This window comes from Eutrema salsugineum, unplaced genomic scaffold, assembly GCF_000478725.1.
Source record: "Eutrema salsugineum unplaced genomic scaffold, Eutsalg1_0 scaffold_4, whole genome shotgun sequence".
In the NCBI taxonomy this organism is placed as follows: Eukaryota; Viridiplantae; Streptophyta; class Magnoliopsida; order Brassicales; family Brassicaceae; genus Eutrema; species Eutrema salsugineum.
In genome coordinates, this window is record NW_006256686.1 from 13130342 (window position 1) to 13144904 (window position 14563).

The 14563-nt window shown below is 43.1% G+C and overlaps 1 non-coding gene across 1 annotated transcript; it reads right to left on the reverse strand.

The window, feature by feature from the left end:
- Nucleotides 1-8139: 8139 nt before the first annotated feature.
- LOC112084690 lies at nucleotides 8140-8246 on the reverse strand. The gene has a single exon (XR_002898351.1). It is a non-coding gene; the product is annotated as a small nucleolar RNA R71 (small nucleolar RNA).
- Nucleotides 8247-14563: the final 6317 nt, after the last annotated feature.

The following is a 14563-nucleotide window of genomic DNA, read 5'->3' on the forward strand; positions in this document are numbered from 1 at the left end:
GGATCACATTTCATCAACAGAGTTTTCGAGAATCCTCTTAGAAAGAATGGAGTTACACATAAAGTTGCTTCTCCATACCATCCCCAAACCAGCGGTCAAGCGGAAATCTCAAACAGAGAAATCAAGTCGATTTTGCAGAAAACAACTGCAGTTCATCGCAAAGATTGGTCTACAAAGCTTGACGATGCATTATGGGCATATCGAACAGCATTCAAGACACCATTAGGAACAACACCATTCAACCTAGTTTATGGAAAAGCATGCCACCTTCCAGTAGAACTCGAGTATAAGGCGCAATGGGCTATCAAGGAGATGAACATGAATCTGAAAACAGCTGGAGAAAGAAGACTACTTCAACTTCATTAGTTAGAAGAAATCCTACACAATGCTTACGAAAACTCGAAGATCTACAAGGAGAAGACTAAAGCATATCATGATAAGAAGATTATTCATAGAACTTTTGCTCCTAACGATAAGGTACTTCTTTTCAATTCTCGTCTTAAGCTTTTTCCAGGAAAATTACATTCAAGATGGTCAGGACCCTTCACGATAAAGGAAGTCAAGCCATACGGAGCCATTGTCTTGTGGGACAGAACCGGAAACTCATTTACAGTGAATGGACAGCGTGTAAAGCCATATCTGGCTGAAGAAACAGAAGACGAAAGAGAAGTGATGTTTTTGATTGATCCATCATCGGCCAATGATGAGATCAAGGAGTGTCACGACCCCGGTTAAGTCTAATCGAGTAACAATGTCAAGCTAATGACTTGAAACAAGCGCTTAGTGGAAGGCAACCCACTTGGTATTTTATCTATTTCCCTTTGACCTTTATTTTCTATTTTTATTGCTTTGTTTCTTTTTCATTTAATTTCAGATTTTCAATAAGGAAGAATAAATACAAAAGACGAGCAACACTCTCCAACACGATAAGTTTACTTAAACATTTCAACTTTTCTATTTTCTTTACCATTCTTTCCAAGATTTATCACACTGAGGACAGTGTTAAATAAGTCTAGGGGAGGATGTTCATCCGTTACTAATGAAGTTTTTCATAAAAAATTTTCAAAAATCGTTTTCAAAATGTTTTTCAAAAAGTTTTCAAACCAGGAACACAATAAACAATACTATGATGAATTAGATCAGTGTGCTTCTACGCTATTTCTTCGTTTTTTGCTCTTTTTGTGATTTAGGCCTAGACTAGGCGGTAGCTAAGTACTTGCATTACGAAATCCCACCAGAGGACTTCTATTCATGGAGATTCTTTCTGACAGGATATACTAGCTCATTTTATCTGGACTTAATTTTGACTTAATTTTCTCATTGAAGCATTAGATCAGGGAAACGAATCATACATTCAGGACTCCTTTATCTGTTTACCACTCTTTGTTGATCCTGAATGACTAGTTCATCTTTAGCTAGTTTTTCACCAAACCTAACCTCTTTCAAACCACATGCATTCTTGTTTTTCGTTGTCCTATATGCACAAAAACGTCGGAGAGAAAGAGGATCAACGCGGTTTTCAGTCACTGAAGACGAAGACCTGCGATTTCATTGGAATGATTCAACAAAAGGAGAAAACTCACTTTGCCTTGGAAAAACTTCAATCTTGGTACAATTTCGTCCCTTAGACTTTCTCTCAATAAAAGGTTGCTTCCTCTTTTCAAAAAAAAAAAAATTCCGAAAAAGAAAAGAAAAATATGACGGGAGAGGAAATTAAAACCTTAGAGAGTCTAGGAGGATCGAATTTTATACTTGAGGCAAGCTTGATTTGAATTTATGGAGTTTTGGAGATTATCTTTATGATTCCCGGAAAGAATCTAAGTCTGGGGGAACAGCTGTTTACAACAAAGAAGGAAGATTATGCAACAACAATTGACAAAGGAGAAGTGACTGAAAATCTGCGGTCATCAACAGGTCCTTCTCTCTCTTGCGGTTTTGCATAATATCTAGCATCCTCCAGATCTTCAGGTAACCCTAAACACCTAAGCTCCACCACTTAAATAGCCTTTAATGCCAAACGCCGTCTACCCTGAATAATGTCTTTGATGAGAATCCACTACTATACTTAATGAATGTAGAGAGCTAGTTGACTGGAAGTTAGATCTAAGTGTGTAGATTTTCGCATGACGGATTAACGGACTAGTTAGCTCGTATTTTTGGTAAGAATTTTCTAGACTAGATCCAATTAGATGTTTCATGATAAGTTATGGTTTAGAAGGACGGTACTGAGATATTGTTTAGTTCCTGCGATTTTTTTCAAAATTTTCTTTCCTGACTTAAGTTTGTTTGAGGACAAACAAAAAGGTAAGTCTGGGGGAGTTGATAACACCGTATTTTGACCACTTTTATGGATCATAATTATGTCATATGCAGGTGTTTTAACTCTGTTATCAATGGTTTTTAAAGTGTTTTCAATGTTTTAGAGTTTCAAAAGACTTTACAGGAAACTTGGGCAAAAGATATACAATTTGGAACAAATGAGCAATTTTGGATAAATGCAGACCGTCAGAAGTATGACAAGCGATGAAGACCTTCTCACCGTCTGATCACCAAAATTTGAGACAACATAGAGGATCCAACCATATTTCTAATGCACTTGGTTTGGAGACAATCCAACGGTTAGATCTTCAGATACTCCCGATGCAAGAATGACAGAAAATGCAGTTCCGGAAGAAAGCATATGCCGGGACCGCGGCCAACACCCATTTTCCCACGGGTAGAGCCACCGCGACCGCGGAACTTGGTCGTTCACTTTCCAGACGACTTAATTAAAGCTCAGATCAATTCCTTTCGTTATTTTGAAGCCCTAAGTGTCCAGAACCACCCCAGAAGCTATAAATACCCCCTTTAGGTCATTCCTAAAGGAGAGGAGACGACATAAGATAGAAAGAGAGAGAGATTTCGTGTGGGTGCTTCACAAACCCTATGAGCCGCCGCCCTTGAAGGAGGAGCCGCCGCTGGAGGAAGACATCGCGCCTCCATCTGCTTCTCCGTTCTTCGTTTTTCTTCCTTCTTTTCTTTAATTTTCTGCTCTTTCAATACTCTATGATGATTGTTTACAATATGTTTGAGTAGTTACCCAGTTGGGTTTAAAGGGATTGTTCAAAGGTAATTTCATGTGTCTTTGCTTATGAATCGATAGATTTAGGATTTATAATCTGCGAAAGTAGGTTATTCATACTTTCGTGCCTCGAGTTCTAGAACATACGTAGCTGATTACCTTTATCACTTGTTTAGAATCAACATAGCCTAGTCCATGAACCCCTACGAATTCCCCTTGAGCCCCAACGTTTGTCTTTCATTGCTTACAACCTTCAATTCTATTTGCTTTTCAATCACTATTTACTTGCCTTCATTCGCTGTTGTTTAAATCGATTTTACTTGCTTTTATTTGCTTTCGTTTTCAATTGCTCTTTAGTTTTTACTTGCTTTCTAGTTTAGATTTAGTGACAACCAAAACCCAAAACCAAAACCAAAACCTTTTAGTTCTAGTCTGATTTAAGCGTAGCCGTGAATTCGTACCAAAACAACTAAGTCTCTGTGGATCGATACCCTAAGTACTACAGCGCACATCTGTGCACTTGCAGACATTTAGGGGTTATAAATTTAAAACCTGAAGCTTAGTAGAACGAACACAACAACCCCGCTTTTGCTCGCAATCACTTCCATCAAAGCCTATCAGCGCCAAGCCGAAGCAAAGGAGAATTGGACAGAACCGACCGATATCCCGAACACGGTAATCTCCTTCGCCGAAGAGGAAACAGCAAGGATAGACAGACCACACAACGATCCACTAGTGATCGAACTAACGATCAGAGACCACGATGTAGCAAGAGTACTCATCGATACCGGGGCTCGGTGGATGTCATTTTCAGGGAGACACTCAGAAGGATGGGAATCGATCTCTCCGAGGTGACGGCGATCCCCAAACCTCTAACCGGATTTTCAGGAGAAACAAAAATGACGATGGGCACAATTAGGCTCCCTGTGGTAGCTGGTGGAGTCACTAAGATCGTCGAATTCTCTGTTACCGACCATCCAGCAATCTACAATGTGATTATGGGGACATCCATGGATCAATACGATGAGGGCGGCTCCTTCCACCTATAACATCTGCCTCAAATTCCCAACTCCAGCAGGCATCAAAATGATTTGCGGAAATTAGAAGGAGTCGCGAATGTATTTTTTAACGGAGCACAAGTTAAGGAACCCCGTCACCGACTCACGAGCAGACATAGATCGCAAAAAGCTGAAGACAGACCGAGAGCCCGTGAAGGAGCTCTCAAAGCTCTTATAGCAATTACAGATCGCGGAGAACCGTGAAACGCACAATGAGCCGGAATGTGATGCGGTGGACTCGGTGTGCATAGACAAAGCGCATCCAGAGAGGCGCGTCGAGATCGGAACTAAGCTAGAAGAACCTCTGAGCGAACTCCTTTCCTCCTCAAGGAGAATATCAACACATTTGCCTGGACAGCGGAAGACATGCCAGGCGTAAGCTTGACGTGACCTGTCATGAGCTGAACGTGGACCCAACCTTCAAACCAATCAAGCAAAAAAGGAGGAAGCTAAAGCAGTTAACGACGAAGTGGAAAGATTGCTCAAAGTAGGCTCAATTTCCAAGGCAAAGTACCCGGACTGGCTCGCAAATCCAGTGGTCGTGAAGAATAAGAACGGCAAGTGGCGAGTCTGTGTAGATTTCACTGATCTCAACAAGGCGTGCCCAAAAGACAGTTTCCCTCTACCGCACATAGACCGGCTCGTCGAAGCCACTGCGGGAAATAGGTTTTTAACGTTCATGGACGCGTTTTCAGGTTATAACCAAATCCTAATGCATCCCGATGACAGAGAAAAAACGGCGTTCATAACCAATCGCAGGATGTACTGCTACAAAGTCATGCTGTTCGGACTCAAGAACGCGGGGGCAACATACCAACGGCTGATATATTCATAATTTGTCATGTTTAGGACTGCATTTTTTTCCAAAGATTGAGTCTCATGCATACATTTAGCTAGTTTTGTTAGAGTTTGTCCTTGGTTCAAGCTTTGTTTAGATTTTGCATTAGGTCCTAGAGTGTCCTGCATTTCTGGAGTGTTCTCAGGTCATTTGGAGACTTTTGGGAGCAACTTGGAGCTGGGATCATGGAGGAACCTTCACCTGTGTACAGCAACTCGGACAGATGGTTTGGTGCAGACAAAATCCTCACTTTATTCGCGTGGGACGAAGGCCTTGCCATTCGATTCAGCTTCCGGAGTCTTCATCAAGAATCAAGAGGGTCGAGTGTAGTTTCCAGAACACTTGAGATCGTCTTATTTGGAGCTTTGAGATGAAAGTTACGGCGATCGGACGCAGTGCATGTCTCGGTGCTGATAAAAGACCAAAGCAACGCGCGCCAAAGAACTGGCGGAACGGAGCCCTTGCCCACGTCACCCAAGCTCGAGCCCTTCATTAAAGTTGACGATATCTGAGTCTTCTGTCGACTGAAACTGCAATCACACCATTTTGACCAGTTTCCTGGAAGTTACTCTCCCCTGAATGTGAAGTGGTCTGAAGAGACCTGAATGCTGCGAGATAGTCTTGCGACTCGGTTAACTCGCAACGCCTGAAGATGAATGCCTGGGGGTTGAGCTGCGTGTTGAGATGTGCAAGTAAGACATCACTGGATAAGGTCTAAGGTTTCCGAGCAAGAAAAATGCTAAGTCCACAACCGTGCGACTTGAGCATGCGAGTTGGCCAAACCTGGAACTGAACCGCATGAAGACTCGCAATCTACACCGACTCGGTCATGCGACTTGGGAGTGATGGAGACCAGCCGCACACATCCCTGAAGACCCCTGCTACATGGTCATGCAAGTTGGAGAGCAAAAAGGACCAGGTCGCAGACGGATTCGCAAATCACACCGAGAGAGTGATGTGGCTGGGCTTACAAGGGTTTTATCTCGTTCAAGCCTCTTTCTTTGGTTGTGCGACTTAGGCATGTGACTTGGGATTACATGAGGACCAAGTCGCACACATATCCTCCCCAGATTTTGTCTTGGTCATGCGAGTTGAAGAGGAAGAGGACTGAATCGCACAAAGACTCGCAAAACACACCTAGATGGGCATGCGGCTGAGACTAAGGGATTTAAGGCTCACAAGACTGTTTCTTCACCTGTGCGACTTGGGCATGCGACCTGGGAGGCTCCTGACCAACTCGCACATTCGTCACTTTATCCACTAAAGCCGGGTCAGAGCCCTGTTTGTTCCGGGCTGACCCGGTTCGTTTTTAGAGACCTATATATAGTTTTTAGGGTTTTATCCCCAAGACTTAAGCTTTATTCCTTTTGTTTTCTTGCCTCTTTTGTGAAAGAATCCCCTTTGAGAAGAGTAATATCAATTTTTAAGGGTTCTAATCAAGAGAGTTTGAGAGATCTTTGTGTTTAAAGCTTACTTCTTCTTAATCTATCATCTCTATTTTCATTTACACACTTCTAATCATGATTAACAACACATCTTGCAAAGGATTTAGTGTGTTGATCATGATTAATGAGTAATCCCATATTAAAGTCTTAGATATGTAGATTATGGTGCTTAGGTGGTAGATTAGTGAGCTTAGGGGTTAGATCATTCATATTCCATTCTCTACAACCTGTTCTTAATGCTAGATCCATACACATCATATGTGGTCTAGATTCTGGGTATTTCATGCACCAAAAGTGTTTGATGAAATGCCTGAACCAAGGTTGTTAGAGGTTTAAGTGTTATTCATCATGGGAATGATTGTTTATATGCTTAAATAACAGATTAAACTGGTTCTTAATGCCTGTTGATTCATGTTTCACTAATGATGATTAGGTTAGAAACTGTTTTAGCATAGAAGTTGATACCTTTATGAGAGGATTAACTTAATTAATGATGTTTAAGTTGAATGGTTTTCTTGATCACATGATTCACTAGCTCACTAGTTTAACACTGAAGGCACCCTAATCCACTATCATGTCTAAGACCTTTCTCATCATCATACATACATTCTCATCATCATTTTGTTATTTGCTTGTCTTTGTTTGCTTTGCTTATCATTGTTATCTTCTCTTTATATTGTTTAGTTTCTTGTTTTAATCATCAGTTCAAACCAAACCTCATTTGTTTGCTTGAATTAAGATCAGTTCATATAGTCTAGTGTCTAGCTTCCACATTCTTGGATTGACACCCCTTATACTACTTTGACAAAGGGGATTGATAGCCCTTAAAAGCCTAAAAACTCTTGTCTATCAATTGGAGCCGTTGCTAAATTGTGGATTTTTTAGCATTAGTCTTTGATCTGTTCTTGATATCAAGCATTTTCTTTTGTGTTTTCTAATTTCTTTCAAGTTCTGTTTGTGAGTTTCAGGTGCATGAACACCTGGTCCAGATCAAGAACTTGTGGTCCACCTTTCCCCTTAAACGACAACATTAACCTTTTGGTACCAAGGAGGAGAAGGGACAGGCATGGAAGACAGATTGATCAGGCTGATATGGAAGAACAAAGAGAGCATGTGGTTGACATGGAGCAACCAGCTCAGGAGCAACAGGCTCAGAGTAATGGAGCTGGTAATGCAGCTGGTGATGGAGTTGGTCAAGGGTTACATCAGGGTAATGTTCATCAGGAACAGGTGCATCAACAGCAATCTTATGTCCACCAGGGACAAGCTCCAGCTCATCAGCAGAGGCATCAGGCCAATGTACAGCAAAGACAACAGGTGCACCACCAACATCAGCCCTTCCAACACCAGCAAAGGAGATATGAGCAGCCACAGGTCTATGTTGTAGAAAATGACAGGGCCAATGCTCATCAGTATGGAGCTGGAATTCAAGCACCACCTGTGCAAAACAACAACTTTGAAGTGAAGGCATCCTTGTTGAATATGGTTCAGAACTCAAAGTTCCATGGATTGACAATAGAAGATCCCTTGGAACACTTGGATCAATTTGATAAAGTGTGTGACCTGACAAAGATAAATGGAGTTTCTGAGGACAGTTTCACGCTCAGATTATTCCCCTTCAGTCTTGGTGACAAAGCTCATTAATGGGAGAAGAATCTTCCAAGAGGCTCCATTCAAACCTGGGAGCAATGCAAGCAGGAATTTCTATCTAAGTTATTCTCCACCTCCAGAACAGCAAAGCTAAGAAACCAAATCTCTAGCTTCACTCAGCACAGCAATGAGAGTTTTGGTGAAGCATATGAGAGATTTAAGAGCTACACCAACCAATGCCCACACCATGGGATTAGTGAGGCTTCTCTTCTCAGCACACTTTATAGAGGAGCTCTTCCCAAGATTAGAAACCAGCTGGATACTGCCTCCAATGGAAAATTTCTGGGAAAGGAGATTCATGCTGCTTTAGAGCTAGTGGAGAACTTAGCAATCAGCAATGACACTTATGGTGAAGACTATGACAGATAAAATAGATCAGAAGGTTCAAGCTCTGAACAGAGGCTCACTAGAGAAGTTAAGGAGTTGAGTAGTGAATTGGATAAGTTGAAATTGGTTTCTCAAAAGCCAATGCACTTTGTAGGAGAGTATGAAGAACCTTCTCAAATCTTTGAGAACATCAGTGAAGAAGGTCTTACTCAGGAGGAGCTTAACTACATTGGGAATCAGAGGTTCCAAAGATATCAGTATGGCAATGCCAATCAGAACCTCTCTTACATGAATCCCAATGTAGCAAACCCACAAGACCAGGTCTATCCCAATTCTCAAGCTCCACAGAATTTTGTTCCCAAGAACAACTTTCAAGGATCTTTTCAACCCAAGAATCAGTTTGCTCAGAATCAGGGTTTTGGTCAGCAACAGCAACCATTTCAGGGTACTGGTTTCAGTTCACAGCAACAGCAAAAGGCACCACCAGGGTTTGGTCCACCCCAGTTCCAGCAACAAGCGCCGGCTCAACATCAGTTTCAGCCACCACCGGTTCAGCAGCAGCCACAGATAGGATCGGATATGGTTGGGATTCTGCAAAAACTGCTTCAGGGTCAACAGATATTTGCAAGCCAGAATGCAGCCATGCAACAGGAAATCAAGGAATTGAAGCAAAACCAGGCCTCTAGCTCAAGGAATCAAGGACATCTACCTGGAAAGCCTGAACCCAACCCCAAGGAATATGCTAAAGCCATTACACTGAGGAGTGGAAAAGAGCTACCTGGTATTGAGCACAACAATGTGATCATTGAGGACAATGATCAAACTGAGGAGGAGGCAGCCTTAAAAGATGATCAAGTTGCTGAGAGACCAAGGAAAGAAAAGGGTAAAGAGGTGGAAAAGGAACCTGAACCAGAAAAGATATATGTCCCACCACCTCCATACCAACCCAAGCTCCCATTTCCAGGGAGATTTAAGAAGCAACTTGTAGACAAGGCAAGAGGTGTATTTGAGAAGGCACTCAATGAGACACCACTCACATGCCTCTCATTGATGCATTTCTAATGATGCCAAAGATGGGTAAGTTTTTGAAAGATGCCATTCTGAACAAGACTAAAGAACTTCAAGGCATGGTGATACTAAGTCATGAATGCAGTGCCATCATTCAGAAGAAGTCCATTCCAAGAAAACTGACGGATCCAGGGAGTTTCACACTCCCTTGTGCCATTGGACCTCTACTATTCTCTGGATGCCTTTGTGATCTGGGAGCATCTGTCAGTTTGATGCCATTCTCTATAGCAAAGAAGCTTGGCTTTAGAGTATTCAAACCTGCAAGGATCTCTCTTATCCTTGCAGACAGATCAGTTAGATTACCTGTTGGGATGTTGGAAGATCTGCCTGTTAAGATAGGTGGTTTTGAGGTTCCAACTGATTTTGTTGTGCTAGAAATGGATGAGGAACCAGTTGATCCTCTTATCTTGGGAGGCCATTCTTGGCCACAGCAGGAGCTATTATTGATGTGAGAGGTGGGATCATAGAGCTTCAACTTGGATCTGAGAAGCTTAAGTTTGATGTGAATGAGATGATGAAGAAACCCACCATAGAAGGTCAATGCTTCTATGTAGAGACAATGGATCAATTGGCTGATGAGTTGCTTGAGGAACTGAATACTGAGGACCCTCTTCAAGCTGCTTTAACTCAAGAACAAGGAGACAATGAGTTCTTAGCAGAAGAAAGTGAAGGGTACAAGATGTATTTGGACAATGCTAGAGAACTTGGTCCTGAGACAAGTTTTTTGGAACTGGAACAAAGTGGCTCTAAGGTCTTGGCTACCAAAGGATCAGACACTAGCCAACGCATCTTTGACAAGGATTGGAATCAGGCTGATGCACCCCCTGTTGAGCTCAAGCCTCTACCAACAGGGCTCAGGTATGCCTTCTTGGGCTTAAACTCCACATATCCAGTGATCATCAATGATAGTTTATTAGAGCATGAAGAGGGTGCATTGCTTAGTGAGATAAGAAAGTTCAGGAAGAGCCATAGGATACTCTTTGGCTGATATTAGAGGGATCTCTCCTGACATATGCACCCACATGATACACCTAGAGGACCAATCTATGTCCTCTATTGAGCATCAACGACGTCTTAACCCAAACCTCAAGGAGGTGGTTAAGAAGGAGATACTCAAGCTCCTTGAGGCAGGGATAATTTACCCAATCTCTGACTCAAAGTGGGTATCTCCAGTTCACGTTGTGCCCAAGAAAGGTGGGATCACGGTGGTTAAAAACGAGAAGGATGAGCTGATAGCTACTGGGACTATAACAGGACACAGAATGTGTATAGACTATAGAAAGCTCAATGCAGCCTCTAGGAAGGTTCATTTTCCTTTGCCTTTCATTGATCAGATGTTAGAGAGGCTTGCAAACCATCCCTTCTTTTGTTTTCTCGATGGGTACTCTGGATTTTTTCAAATCCCCATAGATCCAAGAGATCAAGAGAAAACAATATTTACTTGCCCTTATGTCACATTTGCATACAGGCGCATGTCTTTTGGTCTTTGTAACGCCCCTGCCACATTCCAGAGTTGCATGATGCATATATTCTCTGACATCATTGAAGAGAAGGTGGAGATGTTCATGGATGATTTTTCTGTCTATGGCTCCTCCTTCTCGGATTGTCTCTCTAATTTGTCACAGGTCTTGGAGAGATGTGAGCATCATAACCTGGTGTTAAATTGGGAGAAATGCCACTTCATGGTGCATGAAGGAATTGTACTTGGGCATAAGATATCTGAGAAGGGCATAGAGGTTGACAGAGCAAAGGTGGAAGTGATGGTGAATCTGCAAACTCCCACTTTAGTCAAGGGGATAAGGAGTTTTCTTGAGCAAGCAGAGTTTTACAGAAGATTCATCAAAGATTTCTCAAGAATTGCCAGACCCTTGACAAGGCTGTTGACTTCATCTTTGATGCTGAATGTGAAGAAGCCTTCAAGATGATCAAGGATGCATTAGTCAGTGCACCAATAGTCCAGGCTCCAGACTGGTCCCTTCCTTTTGAGGTTATGACTGATGTATCAGATTTTGCAGTTGGAGCAGTACTTGGCCAAAGGAAGGACAAGAAGCTTCATGTTATCTACTATGCCAGTAGAACCCTTGACTCTGCCCAAGAGAAGTATGCTACCACTGAGAAGGAAATGTTGGCAATAGTCTTTGCTTTTGATAAATTCAGAAGCTACCTGGTGGGATCAAAAGTCGTTGTATATACTGATCATGCAGCCCTCAGGTATCTGATGACCAAGAAAGATGCTAAGCCTAGACTATTGAGATGGGTCCTTCTACTTCAGGAGTTTGATATGGAAGTACAAGATAAGAAGGGTATAGAGAATGGAGCTGCAGACCATCTCTCTAGGTTAAGAGTAGACTCTGAAGTCCTTATTAATGACAGTCTTCCTGAGGAATCATTGATGGTGCTAAACTCTTATTTGGAGTTTGAAGAAGTGGATAGCATCCAAGAGAAGAGAATGCCCTGGTTTGCTGATATTGTGAACTTTCTTGCTTGTGGAATGGAACCATCTGAACTTGATGCTTACCACAGAAAGAAGTTCTTCAGAGATGTCCAAAGATATCATTGGGATGAGCCCTACCTGTATGTCCTGACCAAAGATCAGCTGTATAGAAGGTGTCTTGCTGAAGAAGAGATGCAACCTGTGTTGCAAGAGTGTCATGGTTCAGCTTTTGGGGGTCACATGGGAGCATTTAAGACTGTGGCCAAGGTTCTTCAAAGTGGGTTTTGGTGGCCCACAATGTTCAAGGATGCTCAGATGGTTATTTCAGCATGTGATGCCTGTCAGAGGCATGGGAACATTTCAAAGAGGAGAGAGATGCCTCAAAACCCAATACTAGAGGTTGAGATCTTTGATTGCTGGGGAGTTGACTTTATGGGGCCTTTCATCTCATCTTATGGGAATCAGTACATTCTAGTGGCTGTGGACTATGTGTCCAAGTGGGTTGAGGCCATTGCTTCCCCTACCAATGATTCCAAGGTAGTAGTCAAGTTGTTCAAGAACATTATCTTCCCAAGATTTGGAGTACCCAGGGTTGTTATTTCTGATGGAGGATCTCATTTTGTGAACAAGACCTTGGAGTGATTGCTGAGAAAGCATGGAGTGAAACACAAGGTAGCTACTCCTTATCATCCTCAAACTAGTGGCCAGGTTGAAGTATCTAATAGATAAATTAAGGCCATTCTTGAGAGGACTGTTAGCTCAAGCAGAAAAGATTGGAGCAAAAGGCTGGATGATGCATTGTGGGCTTATAGAACAGCCTTTAAGACTCCAATTGGGACATCTCCTTTCAATCTGATATATGGGAAGATCTGCCATCTTCCTGTTGAGCTGGAGTACAAGGCTTTATGGGCTGTGAAGTTGCTGAAGTTTGATATCAAGACAGCTCAAGGGAAAAGGGTCATTCAACTCCATGAACTTGAAGAGATCAGGTTGGGGGCTTTTGAGAGCTCCAAGATCTATAAGGAGAAGACCAAAGCTCTACATGATCAAAAGACTCTGAAAAGGGAGTTCAAGGAAGGTGATCTGGTGTTGCTGTTCAACTCTAGGCTTAAGTTGTTTCCTGGAAAACTTAAGTCTAGATGGTCTGGTCCCTTTAAAGTTCTTGAGGTCAGGCCATATGGAGCTGTGGTGTTAGAGGGCAAGAATGGTCAAGAGTTTGTGGTAAATGGCCAAAGGATCAAGCACTACCTAGTTTCACAAGGGACAGAGGAAGCTATATTAGTTCCCCTTCTTGATCCACCACCAGCCTGTTAAACAGGTTTTCAAAGTCAAACTTAGAGACTTTAAACAAAGTGCTCTTGGGAGACACCCCAAACTTATCCTTTGTAAATATGCTTTTGATCTTTTCTTTTCTTTCTTTTTATGTTTTAGAACTTTTTGATGGGTTTTGTGAGTTGATCTCAGGTTCCAGGTGATATTTGGAGGTCATGGCTAAGGTCAAAATGGATTAGGGCATGTGAGAAAACTGAGAGAAGTGTTTAAGGCCTGAATAAAACTTGAAGAACGGCTGCATGCTACTTGGTTATGTGGGTCGGCCTGGCTGAGAACCATCTCGCAGATGAGTTCGCATTTCACGCCTACCTGGGTCCGCGGGTTACTCACCTGGCAGCATGAGATTTGAGCCCAAAAACACCTAAGTGTCAAAACCTGCGGGCTGGTCATGCGGCTCAGCACAAGAGGGAGCCAAGCCGCAGCAGAACTCGCAAATTAAACCGAGTGAGGAGTGCGAGAAAGTCCTAGGGCAGCCAGGCCGCACACAAAAAAAGAACCTGTGGTGTCTAAGTGTAGAAGCCTGCGAGAAGATCATGCGGCCTAACTCAAGAAGGGACCAAGGCGCAGGGACATCCGCAAATCACACCGGTTTAGGCATGCGGGCTGGGTGCAAGGAGAACCAGGTCGCACAGGAGGAAAAGAGGCCGAGATGCCTAAGTACCAAGGCGTGCGAGTTGGTCGTGCGGCTCACCAAAGGAGAGAACCAGGTCGCACGTTAACTCACAATATACACTGTCTTGAGCTCGCGAGAAGAACCGAGAGCATCCAGGCCGCACATGAAGTACAAGATGTAAAATCGTCTAAGTGTCCGGACCTGCGATTTAGGTGTGCGGCCTGAATCAAGGAAAGACCAAGCCGCACTAAGGTTCGCAAATTACACCGGTTAGGACGTGCGGCTCGGCTTGACATCATCCCAGGTTGCACATAAAACAAAGGACCCAAGAAGTCTAAGTGCCGAGAACTGCGAGTTGGTCATGCGGCCTGAATCAAGGAAAAACCAAGGCGCACTAAGGTTCGCAAATTACACCTGGATGGTCATGCAGCTCAACCCACAGAAGCCCCAGGACCGCACACCAAACAAAGAACCCAGATATGCCTAAGTACCAAAGCCTGCGGGATGGTCATGCGGCTTAACTTACGAAGGGACCGAGGCGTATGCAGGCTCGTAAATTACACCGGTTGGGTCATGCGGCTTAGCTCGGTGTTCACCCAGGTCGCAGCACGTGATGGAGGATGAGATCGTGCAACAAAGATTTATGTGCGACATAAGCCTGCGAGGTGAGAGAAAGGAGGTCCCAGGTCGCACACGTAAGGAGAACTTAACACCGAGTTGGTCGTGCGGCTCGGTCA